General features: G+C 43.8%; 1 protein-coding gene across 1 annotated transcript in view; it reads right to left on the bottom strand.

Annotated features, from left to right (window-relative positions):
- The window catches only part of LOC143282545 (solute carrier family 22 member 6-like), a 33,907-nt gene extending 30,181 nt beyond the window's left edge, over window positions 1-3,726 (bottom strand). The window contains exon 1 of the mRNA XM_076588227.1: window positions 3,700-3,726. The gene's annotated coding sequence lies outside the window, so the exon portion shown is untranslated. The remainder of the gene's footprint in view (window positions 1-3,699) is intronic.
- Window positions 3,727-15,784: the final 12,058 nt, after the last annotated feature.

Raw genomic sequence — 15,784 nt, 5'->3', positions numbered from 1 at the left:
AGGACTTCACCCCTCTTCAGACAGCCAGGACTTCCACTTGGACCATCAGAACAACAGCCAGGACTTCACCCCTCTTCAGACAGTCAGGACTTCACCCCTCTTCAGACAGCCAGGACTTCACCCCTCTTCAGACAGGACTTCACCCCTCTTCAGACAGCCAGGACTTCACCCCTCTTCAGACAGGACTTCACCCCTCTTCAGACAGCCAGGACTTCACCCCTCTTCAGACAGGACTTCACCCCTCTTCAGACAGTCAGGACTTCACCCCTCTTCAGACAGTCAGGACCACCCCTCTTCAGACAGCCAGGACTTCCACTTGGACCATCAGAACAACAGCCAGGACTTCACCCCTCTTCAGACAGCCAGGACTTCACCCCTCTTCAGACAGTCAGGACTTCACCCCTCTTCAGACAGCCAGGACTTCACCCCTCTTCAGACAGCCAGGACTTCACCCCTCTTCAGACAGGACTTCACCCCTCTTCAGACAGCCAGGACTTCACCCCTCTTCAGACAGCCAGGACTTCACCCCTCTTCAGACAGCCAGGACTCCCCCTTGGACCATCAGAACAACAGCCAGGACTTCACCCCTCTTCAGACAGCCAGGACTTCCACTTGGACCATCAGAACAACAGCCAGGACTTCACCCCTCTTCAGACAGCCAGGACTTCCACTTGGACCATCAGAACAACAGCCAGGACTTCACCCCTCTTCAGACAGTCAGGACTTCACCCCTCTTCAGACAGCCAGGACTCCCCCTCGGTCCGCCAGGCAGACTTCCCACTCGGGCAGACATCCAGAACTCATCCCCTTGAACAACGCAACCTTCAATGAACCAAGACCCAACCCCTGAACAACTTGAACATCAATATCTATCACTGGACCAGAATTAATACCGTTTACCTGACACTTGCGATTATTGAGAACATGCCAAAGTTAATCATGGACACATCAGACAGTCAAGACTATATGTATCTATATGAATAGTGTGTGTGTGTTTTATCTTCAGTTTAACGTCTATTCACTATAAGTGTTTTTAGACGGAAAGGAGTAAAGAAGTGGGTAAAGGAAAGGGAATGCATGTGAACATTAGTGTAAAAAAGTATTCATGTTATGTATCAGAGGAAAAATATAAGAAAAAGGTCTAAAGAGATTGTGGTGTGTATTGAATGAGGTGTCATGGGAAGGAGAATATGTATATGCATATCAACAAGTATTAACCTACAACAATGTAAATATATATAACAACATTAATTATAACACATCAAAGGAGGATACCAAATGGACTGGAGTTTAAAATTTCCGAAAACATTCTAAGCAATGAATAATCATTCAAAATCTTTTCAGTGGCTAATGAAATATTGGAAGAAAAGTCATCAACTACATCTTTAGGAATTAAATGTCTTATGCTCGGACAATGAATGAGTAGATGACTTACAGTTATTTGCTTACCGCATATACATTTTATATTTTTAGAAAATTTTGTACGAAAGGCATTTAAACGAATTCTATACATTAGACTTGTAAATTGTCTTGAATGTGCTGCTGGTGTCAAATTTAGAAAATGTTTGGGATTAGCTGCATTCTTTGTGTTTACACAACACTGGTAATATTGATTATTTGAATCTATAAGTAATTTCTTAAATCGATTTGTGTGTGTGTGTGTGTGTGTGTGTGTGTGTGTGTGTGTGTGTGTGTGTGTGTGTAGCCTCAAGAAAACATTCGAATTCGAGTTCAAGTTCTCACTATTTTATCTTTTCTCAGCACATCATTGTGTTCGTGCATGCACATGTGATCCTGAATGTATGAGTTTTAGACGATTTGTGTGTGTGTGTGTGTGTGTGTGTGTGTGTGTGTGAGAGAGAGAGAGAGAGAGAGAGAGAGAGAGAGAGAGAGAGAGAGAGAGAGAGAGAGAGAAAATGATGCGTACATACGCACAAACAACCGAAATATGGATTCTTACAACCGCTAACTTCGTATGCACACTTTTCAAAACAGAAAAAAAGTAATCACGGAGAAGTCATGAAGACAAATACTATAAAATGACAAACATACACGTTGTATTAAGTACAGTCACAGGTGCAGAACAGATATACCTATGTAATTATTTGACATCCACTGTTAGCACATACCGTCCCTCGCTGCAAGCTTATATCTGCTAAGGTAATAAATAAACTATAAAACGGCGGGGGTACATAATGCCTTTTCCTACTCGACTGCCTTCGTGTGTTGTGTTATCTTATTCATCGTGTATGTGGTTTGTGGTATATGAATGTGAGTGAAAAAGCCCACCTACTTTGACTGGATAAAGCAAACAAGAACCCCACTGTCACTGTTATCATCATTATTGTTATTGTTGTTGCTGTTATTATTATTGTTGTTATTATTATTATTGTCATTATTACAGTATTACTGTTGGTGTTTCTGGAGCTCCTCCCATTCCCTCTCTCTTTCCCACACATCAACTCATCTTTTTTTCTTCTTTTTTTCGTTCACTCCTTCTCTGTTATTTCTGTTTCCTCTCCGTGAGACAACATAAACACAAGCATGCTGCAATGCATAAATAAATAAATATGAATTAAGAAAATAAAAAGCAACAACAATAACCACACACACACACACACACACACACACACACACACACACACACACAACCACCACCACCACCATCACCACCACCATCACCACACACTGCCCCATAAAAAACCCACACACACCATGCACCTTGGAACAGCTGTGTGAGAGAACAGGTGAATCCACTGGTGTCGCAAGTGTGATCGTGTTTCAGGTGTCACTGCTTTTCACTCCCCGCCCCCCCCCCCCCCCACCCTCCCCGCCCCCCCCCCTTCTCTTCTTCCTTCACTGTGCACAACGGCACTAACAATTTTTCAACTTATGTTATTCAGCTCAAAAGTACACCTTAGTAAACATCTACATTCGCTTGCCTGATATTGTTAGATATGTAAGACACATTCAATAAAGATTTTAATACACGAACAAACAATGGGGATGCGAATACATGAAATTATAGGGAATTTACACACAAAAAAGTTCAGTATTGATAGGAACATTTATACATGAATGGGACTTAATAACTGTGTGTACTGGGTTGCTTTTACAACACACAGTTTCAAATGGGGTGGTTTGCAATCAGTCGGGCCTAAGGATATTGACGAAATCAATTATTATTGTTATATGATACTTTAATAGTATTATCAAATCGCTAAATTCATCAATAACAGTTTCAGTAGTTCCTAAACTACAAGGACAAAAGTGGTCATGATGATGGTGATGATGATGATGATGAGGATGGTGATGGTGGTGGTGATGGTGATGATGATGGTGGTGGTGGTGGTGGTGGTGATAATGATCATGATGATGATAATGGCGGTGGTGGTGGTGGTATGATATCATAAGCAGGTAAATGTTACCTTTGTATTCCATTGTGTTGTGTATGGTCAATCAAAGAATCATATTAGTTGTCAAGGATACCCACAGTGCAACAACAGCTGCAATGGCCAACAACAACAACCACAACGACGACGGCAACAACAAACAACACAATAAACAACACAATCAACGACAAACAACAACAGAAAAGAACATCACAACCACCACCACCACCACCACCACCACTAACATCAACAACAACAAAAGTACCTGCACGACAAACTTCAAGAACAGGAAAGTGAACAGACTAACCTGAATACGACCACTCAAGACGGTTTGCTGAAGCTTACACATTAACACAGTCACCAACAACGTCACGAAATGTTTGTGGAGAAAACTTTTAAACACACACACACACACACACACACACACACACTGTCAGGACTGAGACAGCGCTAAGCGCCAAATGCTAGTGTGGTTGTTGCCAAGTTAGGCAGCGAGTGCAAGAGTCTAGATCTGTAAATAGACTTGTGTATAACCAATTAGAATGTAAGGTGGATGAACGGTCAACCAATCAGCTGTAGTGTATTTTAACCAATCAGCTGTAGTATATTTTAACCAATCAGAATAGGTTTTCGTTGTCTGGGACATTATCTTAGAGTTCTACGTGGGGAGTAGTTAAGAGAGATACCTATGTGTGTGCTCCCTGCGGAAGGCAGGCGTATTTTGCTCCATGTGTTTAGGATGTGACTTAGTGCATGGTGGTACTGTGAGCTAGGGATTTCAGTCCAGAGGTGATGGACTATTCCTTGTTTTCCTTGTGCCTGAAGCACTTGTTAGAAGTGTGCCGAAGGATTGTGTTGTTTGTTTTGGGACTGGGGTACTACGCATTGCTGTGGGTGAGCTACATCTTGCGTTACAAGTACAACGGTTGCTGTGCGGCGAAGAACGGTGTTATTCCTTTGTCACCAGTGACTGTGAAGTACGGGGTGTGAGCCAGTTCCCTTTTGTGTTCGTCGTCCTGGGAAAGCGTGGCCAGCTGGCGTCGGAGGACGTTGGATATGTGAAATTCCCATTGTGCATCTCCGTTCCTGTACATAGCCCCATAACCTTTTCTTCTGGCTGGATCTGCCTGATCATATTTTGTTTTACCTGTTTAGATCTATCCCACCCCTGTACATTCTCCCTGTGTGAGTGGTCCGACGTGTGGTAGGGGAAGCTGAGTGTAGGTTCTCGGACAGAGAGAGAGCGGAACGTTGGTTATCCACGTGTGGGGGAGCTGCGGTTACCGGAGGAGGCGGACTTCGGACTTCACCCTGAGGTCGACGAGGCAGGAGCCCGGAACGCTCGTGGTGAAGTGTCCCAGCACGAGCGTGCTCTTCGACGAGAGGAGGGAAAAGGTGGTGGCCGTCAGCGCGACGCATCGATTTGTTGCTGCTGAAGATGTGGAGGCATCGTTTGTGTAGTGCGTGTGTCAAGTCATAACAGAGACGTGAGATTCCAGCGTGTGTGGTGTAGTGCACAATGAGGAATTCCTCATTAGGAATTTTTGGTGGATGGTCAGTGTCTTCGGCGTAGCGTTCTAGTTACTTACTAGGTGTGCACCTAGAGGCCTTTTGGTGACTGCTTCGGTGGCTCATCGTAGACGCTTTGCTGAGTCGTAGGCATCGTGCTGTGTTCTAATTCGGTTGAGGAGTTCATGACGTCAGAGAGTTCTTCGTAAGTACTGTGTTAAATAACTAGGCCTGAACGTGCCTTGAGGTTGTCGGGAACTCCAGGTGGTGATTCGTACCGATCATAAGAGACCCTAAGAATGTCTTTTGCTCTTGTTGTACTATAACCTTTGCACGCTGGATTGTGAATGTTCTTTGATTGGTGACCTATGTATGTGGTGGTCGAGAGGTTATCGACCAGGTATTGAGATTGCTGCTCGCAGGATTGCGTGGAAAGATTGTGGGTTCAGTGTGGAGTGTGCTGAAGTTATCATTACGTCGGAAGCAAACGAGAAGGCTGAGTGTTGAGTGTGTGATTAAGTGGGCTGTGTTGTACGAAGGGAAATAAGGTTAAATTGCTATTTAGTGTTATATTGTGTTATTTTGTGTCTGTAGCTGGCGAATGTGGTGAAAGTTCTTCGTCACAAGTGTTTATTTTGTTGGTGTGATCGTTGGTGGGAGCCAGTCTTTAATTTTATTATTTACTGCCTGCCACTCCAGGTCGTCAAGACCTCACACACACACACACACACACACACACACACACACACACACACACATCCAGCGCACCAACATGCATATTCATGCACACAGAGGTGGGGGTTTTTTTGTTTGTTTTTTGTTCGTTTTTTTTTTTTTTTTTTACATCAGCAGTGTATTTGCTGTTGTTGCGTTTTTTCTTTTTAAGTAAATTAAACGCATTCACCTTGTGTCCTTCACGATTACAGATAGGTGTGTCTGAATGAAATGGTGTTGGCTGCATTGAAGTGTCACGTCTACTCTATAGGTGTGTCTGAATGAAATGGTGTTGGCTGCATTGAAGTGTCACGTCTACTCTATAGGTGTGTCTGAATGAAATGGTGTTGGCTGCATTGAAGTGTCACGTCTACTCTATAGGTGTGTCTGAATGAAATGGTGTTGGCTGCATTGAAGTGTCACGTCTACTCTATAGGTGTGTCTGAATGAAATGGTGTTGGCTGCATTGAAGTGTCACGTCTACTCTATAGGTGTGTCTGAATTAAATGGTGTTGGCTGCATTGAAGTCTCACATCTACTCTATAGGTGTGTCTGAATTAAATGGTGTTGGCTGCATTGAAGTCTCACATCTACTCTATAGGTGTGTCTGAATGAAATGGTGTTGGCTGCATTGAAGTGTCACGTCTACTCTATAGGTGTGTCTGAATGAAATGGTGTTGGCTGCATTGAAGTGTCACGTCTACTCTATAGGTGTGTCTGAATTAAATGGTGTTGGCTGCATTGAAGTGTCACGTCTACTCTATAGGTGTGTCTGAATTAAATGGTGTTGGCTGCATTGAAGTGTCACGTCTACTCTATAGGTGTGTCTGAATGAAATGGTGTTGGCTGCATTGAAGTGTCACGTCTACTCACGTCTTGGTGATGTGCCTGCAGGGAACAATGGGTCAATACTAGCTTTGTGCATTGACACCACCCTGCCTGGGCTGGATTCAAGACAAAAATCATTTTGCCTTCAGGCAAGATATCTTCGACATGGTAGGGACGCGTGGGTGCAGTTTAACGTGAAGGTGAAATTACCTTCATATTCAATAAACACGCGGTGCGTTCAGGCAGCTAACCCATCGTCTGTTATCAAAAATCCCGGGGATTCCCTTCTGCGCATGCTGTTTTGCTTCGCACCACACCACAGTGTGACAATTTAAGATATATATATATATATATATATATATATATATATATATAAAGCTTCAATGGCAAAGCATTGATGAGAGTCAGCAACGAGTCGAATCTGGAGGGCCACTTTCGCATTCTGACACATTGTCCCCCCTGCATTTCAGCTTACTGCAAAAATAAAACAAAATAGCAAGGTTCGGAATCAAATATTTCTCTGGAATGAACGAATTTTGACGATCTGCAAATTTCGGGCATTCCATCATTTATCATCTGTGTGTACTCACTTCACAGCTAAAAACGTAATTCATATGGAATATAATGACGTCTGCCAGTCTCAGTTCGTCATTTTTGACTGCCAAGCGAACAAAGGATAACATCTAATTATCAGGGGCTGTATTCAAGACATGCCTGTTTTCCCTCAACAAAACCAACGCAACAAAAGGTTTCGCCATGTTCACCTCTGCTTCGTGGGCAGTCACCCTTGGCGGATAGGGTAAATTCGGCTTTGTAGACCCGCGGATAGGCTCTTGTGTTCCTGAATACCGGATATTGCTAATCCTGGAGCAGTTTCCCTTGCCTCAGGTAGATTACCCGTAGGTACACATTTACCTGCAGGCACGATGGTCTCTTGAATACAGACCCATGAACGACACTGCGTTCAGATTAAGATCGGTGTACCACGTTTTGCCAACGTGCGTTTCGCTAACGTTCGTTTGTCGATGTGCTATTTGCCTGTGTGTGTGTGTGAAAATATGGGTTGGTAGGGATGGATAAAGTGTGGGTGTAAGTGTGTGTATGTGGTGATACATGTGTGCGATTACGTGCACGCGCGCGTGTGTGTGTGTGCGTGTGTGTGTGTGCATGCGCGCGCGCGCGCGTGTGTGTGTGCGCCCGCGCACGCGCGTGTGTGGTCTGAATACAGACAAGTAACCACGGCATGCAGAAAGAATGTGGACTGAAATTAACCCCGAGTGAAGCGATACTTGGAGACGAGACGTGGTGCTGGTCATTGATCATCTCTGTCAAAACGTGAGACTGTAAGGTAACCCTCTACCAGTTTCTGTTCTTGTCCTTCTGGTGGAGACCCGTGGCCCGGAACAGCGTGGATAAAAGCACTGGCACATTTCTAAACAACCCCACTGCCCGTCACACTAGAAAGGAAAATACGAATGAGACTGTGACTGTGTTTTAAGGAATTCAGCAATGACTGTGTTTTAAGGAATTCAGCAAGTTTAAAATAGAATGAGAGTATTGAATGTTGATTTAATTACTATTAGAATATGGTTGCACATTGATAATTCCCCATAATGGGGTGGTTGAACGTTAGTTCTTCATAAACATATGGTTGAACGATAATTCGCCGTAAAGAGATGGTTGAACGTTAATTCCCCATATGGATATGGTTGATTGTTAATTCCCCTTACGAAGATGGTAAAATGTTAATTTCCCATAAACAGACGATAGAACGTTAATTCCTTGTAAACAGATGGAATTCCCCGTAAGAAGATGGTTGAATATTAATTCCATATAAAGAGATAGTTGAAGGTTAATTCCCTATGAATAGATGGTTGAACCTTAATTCCCCATAGAAAGATGGATGAACATTAATTCCCCATAAAGAAATGGTTGAACATTAATCCCATAAAGAGATGGTTGAACGTTAATTCCCCATATAGAGATGGTTGAACATTAATCCCATATAAAGAGATGGTTGAACATTAATCCCATATAAAGAGATGGTGGAACCTTAATTCCCGTTAGAGAGATGGTTGAACGTTAATTCCCCACACGGAGATGGTTGAACGTTAATTCTCCATACGGAGATGGTTGAACGTTAATTCCCCACACGGAGATGGTTGAATGTTAATTCACCACACGGAGATGGTTGAATGTTAATTCCCCACACGGAGATGGTTGAATGTTAATTCCCCACACGGAGATGGTTGAACGTTAATTCCCCACACGGAGATGGTTGAACGTTAATTCCCCACACGGGGATGGTTGAACGTTAATTCCCCACACGGAGATGGTTGAACGGTAATTCCCCACACGGAGATGGTTGAACGGTAATTCCCCACACGGAGATGGTTGAACGGTAGTTCCATATAAGGGGATGCTGCACAGGCTGCACTTACTTCCGTGTCAATGTCTGTTCCCCATCGTGTGTTGAACATTTTCGCTTGCAGACAGAACAAACAGCAACACACACCACACAACACAACGCAACGCAGGACAATAACGCAACTCTACGCAACACAACGCAACACAGGTCAACACAACGCTACACAACACAACACAATACAATACAATACAATAACAGGAAGAAGAGGACCAGCAACACATGCCCTTTGTTATGGCGAGATCCAAATGTATCAATGAGGCAGTGTTCCAAATCCTTGTGTTCACTTCATGATCTCGACTATCCTCATTTCTCAGGTTGAGGTCCTGGAAGTGTCACCAAACATGCGGGCATAATAATAATAATATTTATATAGCGCTGAATCTTGTGCAGAGACAAATCTAAGTGCTTTCACACCCGTCATCCACGCGCATGTCATAGCTGTACAACTGAAGAAACTGAAGACAAGGAAGAGGTAGGGGAGGGAGGCTATCTTGTGAAGAGATGCGGTTTAAGGCCAGACTTGAAAGAGCTGAGTGCGGAGACCTGACGAAGCGAAAGAGGAAGTTCATTCCAAATACAAAGTCCAAAGACATAGAAAGAACGGCGTCCAACAGTGGAGTGTTTGTGCATCAAGACAAACAATGATGATGATATTGATACTTAAATAGCGCCTATCCTCGGTCGGAGACCAAGCTCTAAGCGCTTTACAAACACGGGGTCACTTGCACAACAGGCTGCCTACCTGGGCAGAGCCGACTGACGGCTGCCATTGGGCGCTCATCATTCGTTTCCTGTGTCATTCACTCAGGCTTACGTCACGCACGCATACAGTCCCAGGAAATGCCTTCTTTGACGAAGGAGCACATGACTGCCTTTTAAAATCTGAAAAAAGAGGGAGCCGTGTGCTATGTTAGTATCAACTTGCATTATTGAGAGTAAAAAAAAAGTTATACTTCAATGATATTCACCAAAAAAAAAAAAAAAAAAAAAAAAAAAGAACGTCGGTACTGAATGAATAAATGAATTTGTTGGTCTTTTGAGTTGGAGTTAGGGAATCGTTTCGGGTGTGTGTGTGTGTGTGTGTGTGTGTGTGTGCGAGCGTGCGTGTGTGTGTGTGTGTGTGTGTGTGTGTGTGTGTGCTTGTTTGTTTGTTTGTTTGCGAGTGTACGTGTGTGCGCACGTGCACATGCGCGCGTGTGTGTTCGTGTAGGTTTATATGTGTGCAATATACTCATTGTTTGAGACAACTTGAAAACAGAAAAAAGCGTCTCTTGGCTAGAATGGATTGAGCACACCAACACAGAACGTAGGAATTAGGAAGAACTGAATACATTGCAACTAAAAAAGAACTGAACAATGCTTCAGTCTATTCTTAAGCCGCTTGGCAACCTATCTGCTGGACTCCTCTCTCTCTCACACACACACACACACACACACACACACGCACAACCACACACACACACACACACACACACACACACACACGCACAACCACACACACACACACACACAAACACGCACACACACACACAACCACACACACACACACACACACACACACACACACACACACATACATATACACACACACACACACAACCACACACACACACACACACACACACACACACATACACACACACACACACAAACACACACACACACACACACACAACCACACACACACACACACACACACAAACACACACACACACACACACACACACACACACACACACACACACACACACACACACACCAATGAATAAAAAAGTAAAGCCATGACAAAAATAACAATGCAGACGTTTTTGCCAGCTCTGGTCCAGCCAACATAATGTGACAAACTTGGTTCCAAAACACAGACACTGATTGGACACGGAGCCACGACGGTACGGGTGCCGCTATAATAAATTCACACACAGGCGTTCAGCAAATGAAACAGAGACTTATTTTTTCCCCGCACACAGGAAAATTATATGTACGCATGAAACCAGTGAAACGCAAATGCCGAAAACATGACCTTTAAATGACTCGATGTTAAACCCAATTTGTGGCCTGGCAAAATTCTCACCGGCAAGATTTGCGTTATGTACACTGACTCTTAGTTGCTGCAGCCTTGGGGGCTAGTTGGTCTTTGGGAACCATCCCAACGCCGACTGTTCTAAAACCCTCTTGGCCGAGAGAGTGGGGATGCAACTTTGGCAAGACACTCTCCACCATAATCAAATTCCATCCCAGATGGTCGGGACAACACTTACCTCCTCTGCTGTTCTGATGGTCATAGTCGAACGCGACTGACTATGATACATGCATACATTTGAGCATTGTGATATACTTGGCTGGTTTTGGGTATTGTGATTGGTTTTAGCTACTGGGGTCGGTTTTAAGTATTGGGGGTGGTTTTTAGTTATTTGGACTGTTTTCAAGTATTTGCGAATGATTTCAACTATTGTGACTGGTTTTAGGTTTTCTGTGCATGTTGTTGAGGCATTGTGTGGAGGAGAAGAGGGGCTGGGGGTGAGTCTTATTTAAAGTATTGTGACTGCGGGTGCGAATCATTTTTGGTCTTGGGGTGTATGTAATCGGCTTTTTTAGTATCGGGATCGGTTTCCAAGTATTGTGGTATGGTTTTAAGTAAAGTGATATTAGTGTTAATCATTGTTATATGACATGTGCATGAGTTTGATATTGTGATGTATGTTATGTATGATTAGTTTTGTGTTAGATGACTTGCGTGTGTGTGTGTGTGTGTGTGTGTGTGTGTGTGTGTGTGTGTGTGTGTGTGTGTGTGTGTGTGTGTGTGTGTGTGTGTGTGTGTGTGTGTGTGATAACTTCTGTGTGTGTATGAACATAGCTTAGTGTTAAGTTGGATGTCTGTACAGGAAGGCTTTCGTTCAAGTGTTAAGTGTATGTGTTACACGTTGATTTTTGCATCTCCCAGCGTAACTAAGTAAGTTTTACATAGAAAGGCACTACCAAAATTAAACAAAATAAAATTCTTCTTCTTCGTCTTCTTGTTATCACAAGCATGCAGACAGAAATGCAGGCACCACTGAACACCACCGAAGTGACTCAGCAGCAGTGCAGGGTCTCCTCTGGTGCGTGGCCTCCTGGCGACCTAACATCGATGGTTCTCTGCGGACGGCCGACGTTGGGAGTGTGACAGACGAACGAACTCTGGTGTGGCTGTGTTTGGGGAACTCGGAATGAGCGGCGTGGGAGCAATGCCAACAAAACGGTGCAGATGACGGGGCAGCACAAAAAAACAAACAAAAAAACACTCATACACATACGTAAGCACGCACACACACATTCACACATACACCACACACACACACGTACGCACGCACGCACACACACACACACACACACACACACACACACACACACACACACACACACACACACAGCTTTTTGTGTGTGGTACATGGTTACTTTGCATGCGTGTCTTATAAACCTTGCTCAGATTTGACTGACATTAAATTGATTCTGATTCTGATTCTGATTCATTCTGATTCTCTCTCCTTCTCTCTCTCTTGTTGTCACAAGGACAGGTTGGAAGACTAGGCAATGCCTAAAATCTTTATCCTTGAGTAATAAACTTTTTGAATCTCTTTCTCTCTCTCTCTTTCACACACACACACACACACACACACACACACACACACACACACACACACACACACACACACACACAGACACACAGACACACACACACACACACACACACACACACACACACACACACACAGAGTTCTACCAATCTCGTTAAAAGTCCCGCACTGCTGACTCACAAACGGACACACTGCAGTTGTCTTTACGCTGCATATTATTAGTAGACGTGTGTATGTCCACGAATGTGTGTTTGAAAACTACTCACGTGATATTCGCAATGTCAGTTAGTTAAGATACGATCGCTACTTTTATTTCACTAGCCTGGTCTGGGCCTCGACGATATGTAAAGGTGGACGGTGGAGCTTGGTAAAGCGATTTTCGCAATACTTTTATACAGAACTTGCGCTTAAAGCGTGATAGTCTGTTTATAAACATCACTGGCACAGAGCTTAGTGCTTGCAATAGATCGAGTGTAAAATGGATATTTGTTGTTGTTGTTGTTCTTGTTGTTTTTCTAGAGGTTTTGTTGCAATTAATGTTGCAACAGTACATTGGCTAACAAAAGATTCGTCGATAACGAATTCAATGTGTATATTTGGTAATTCTGTGTGTGTGTGTGTGTGTGTGTGTGTGTGTGTGTGTGTGTGTGTGTGTGTGTGTGTGTGTATGTGTGTGTGTGTGTGTGTGTGTGTGTGTGTGTGTGTGTGTGTGTGTGTGTGTGTGTGTGTGTGTGTGTGTGTGTGTGTGTGTGTGTGTGTGTGTGTGTGTGTGTGTGTGTGTGTCAACAATCAATGTTGTTACAGAGTGAGTGGAAAGAATGATTGATTACAAGTGTATGGCGTACAAAATATCTAAATGCGATATCCAAACCACCTTCTTTTCCTCTTCGCTCAATCTCGTCATGTTTTAGCAATAGTAAGAGCGTTTATTTTTCAGTCTCGCAAAAATATTGTGTCTGGTTGATTAATTGAGCTTATAAGGTGTTTGAATGTTAGAACAAAATGATGTGATTATCGTGCTTATACTATGACGCGTTCATATTCTGGTTTTCAGTATTTTATTTTATTTACAATCCAGTTCCTTTGTGTTTAGACAATGAATACCAGACACACAGGACATAGGGCATCATGTGTGTACAGGGGCGACAAGGACATATATCTATCTATCTATCTATCTATAAAGCGATTCTAAGAGCATAGGATTGGCAAAAGCAAACCAATAAAAACATATTTCTTGTACTTACACAAAAACAAAAAAGTGCGTACAGTTGGAGAAGTGTTCTTCTTGTTGATAAGACTACATAATAAAACATACGTATTTGCTAAAAACACGATCGCGTCACCTACTCTTAACCTGAAACCAAGCATGACGAAATATGTGCCCCCCCCCTCCCTCCTTCCCCCGACCCCCCCTCTCTCCTTCTCCTGCCCCATTTCTGCATGTCTTTTCCTCCCGTACATTTGATATGCCCCCCCTCCCCCCTCCCTCCTCTCTTCCCCACATATACCCCCCTCCCTCCTCTCTTCCCCACATATACCCACATTCCTTCTCTGTTCACTCACCTGTGTCAAACGATCAAGGCCAGCTACAGCACAAAACGCGCGCGCGCACACACACACACACACACACACACGAAGACATGCTCACGTACACATGCGCACACGCACGCAACACACACACACACACACGTAGACATGCCCACGTAGACATGCGCACACACACACACACACACACACACACACACACACACACACGAAGACATGCACACACGCACCCATCACACGCACGCACGTACGCATACGTACTCAGAAACACACACACACACACACACACACACACACACATATGGAAATACCGACTCGGTTTTTGTTATTCAACATAGGATCCTGTTTCCAGAACAAGAGTCATTTTACCAAATTGTAGGTCATCACGGGGAAGGGAAGCAATGGGGAAGCTTGATGTTGCTGTCGTTGTTCAGTTAATCATTATGCTGTTCGTATTATCATACTTTGGTTACATCCGGCTAGTTTGAGACACGGCCCTCGACTGGCGGTGTGTGTGTGTGTGTGTGTGTGTGTGTGCAGCTAATAACACCTCAAGGATACCTCGAACTGGTTTGTTTGGTGGTGGTGGTGGTGGTGGTGGTAGGCCTAAAAATATAACTCAATCTGGAAAGGTGTGTTGTTGGAAAAAAAGAGTGTGTCGAACATTTTGATATTATAAACGACTTGAGTGGTTTTGTTGTTGTTTTGTTTTGTTTTTCTTTTCTTTCTTTCTTTTTTTTTCTCTCTCTCGCTCGTATGGTGTTTTGTATCTATGAGGACGAGAAGCGTCGAGGGAAACAGTGAATAAAATTAAACCACATTCGCAGCTCTGGAAACATGAAGGCTATAACTTCGTTGAGGTGAGTGACTGTGTCGTTTCGTTTGTGAGGAGTTAAAAATGTTTGTAGAGTTGAACTGAACGACTTGATGGCTAATATCCATTGGTCACGTTTATTTGGCAAAGGCTTCGGTTTGTTTTTGTTTTTTTAGAGGGCGTGAGTCTGAAATGTTTGAGAGTAATTGTTTTTAGCATGTAAGTGAATATGAGTGGTTTTGTAATTTTCATGCAAGATCGTTTTCAGGTTAAAAAAACAAGGATGATAAGGGAAGGGGAGTGATGATGCCAGCACACACACACACATACACACACACACACGCACACACACACACACACACACACACACAACACACGCACACACACACACACACGCGCGCGCGCGCGCGCACGCACACACACACACGTTCACACACACACACACACACACACACACACACACACACACACACACACACACACACACACTGCACTCACTGAAACACTATTGGACTACATGTTTTTTGTTTGTTTTGAAGAGAGGGTATTTGGTGCCTAGTGCTTCCAGAGTCAGCAACTTTAGTTCAGCTGATATGTGGCACTCCTTGCTCTTGACACCTGGGATGTTGAGCATGATGGCTGGGGTGTCTGCCTGCCAGTCCTCATAGTCTTGGAGGGATTCATTTGGCTGGTTCGTTGCCGACAGAGGGTGGTAGTGTTTCCTCTCAAGAGAGGTGGTTTGGGCTCTGTCGCTTCATTCGGTTCTTTGTGGGGGCTTTCAGTTTGGGGAGAAGGGGGTATGAAGGAAGACTCTTCAGTTTCTCCTTTTGCCTCAGGAAAGTTTCTTGTCTCCTTTCTTCTAGTGAAGTGAGGCCTGTTGTTTTCTCCATTGCTGACGCTGGAGTGGTTTTCATGCCGCCTGTGATGAGTCTGAGGCCAG

Source organism: Babylonia areolata, chromosome 5 (genome assembly GCF_041734735.1).
Source record: "Babylonia areolata isolate BAREFJ2019XMU chromosome 5, ASM4173473v1, whole genome shotgun sequence".
In the NCBI taxonomy this organism is placed as follows: Eukaryota; Metazoa; Mollusca; class Gastropoda; order Neogastropoda; family Buccinidae; genus Babylonia; species Babylonia areolata.
This window is presented reverse-complemented; position numbering and strand designations above follow the sequence as displayed.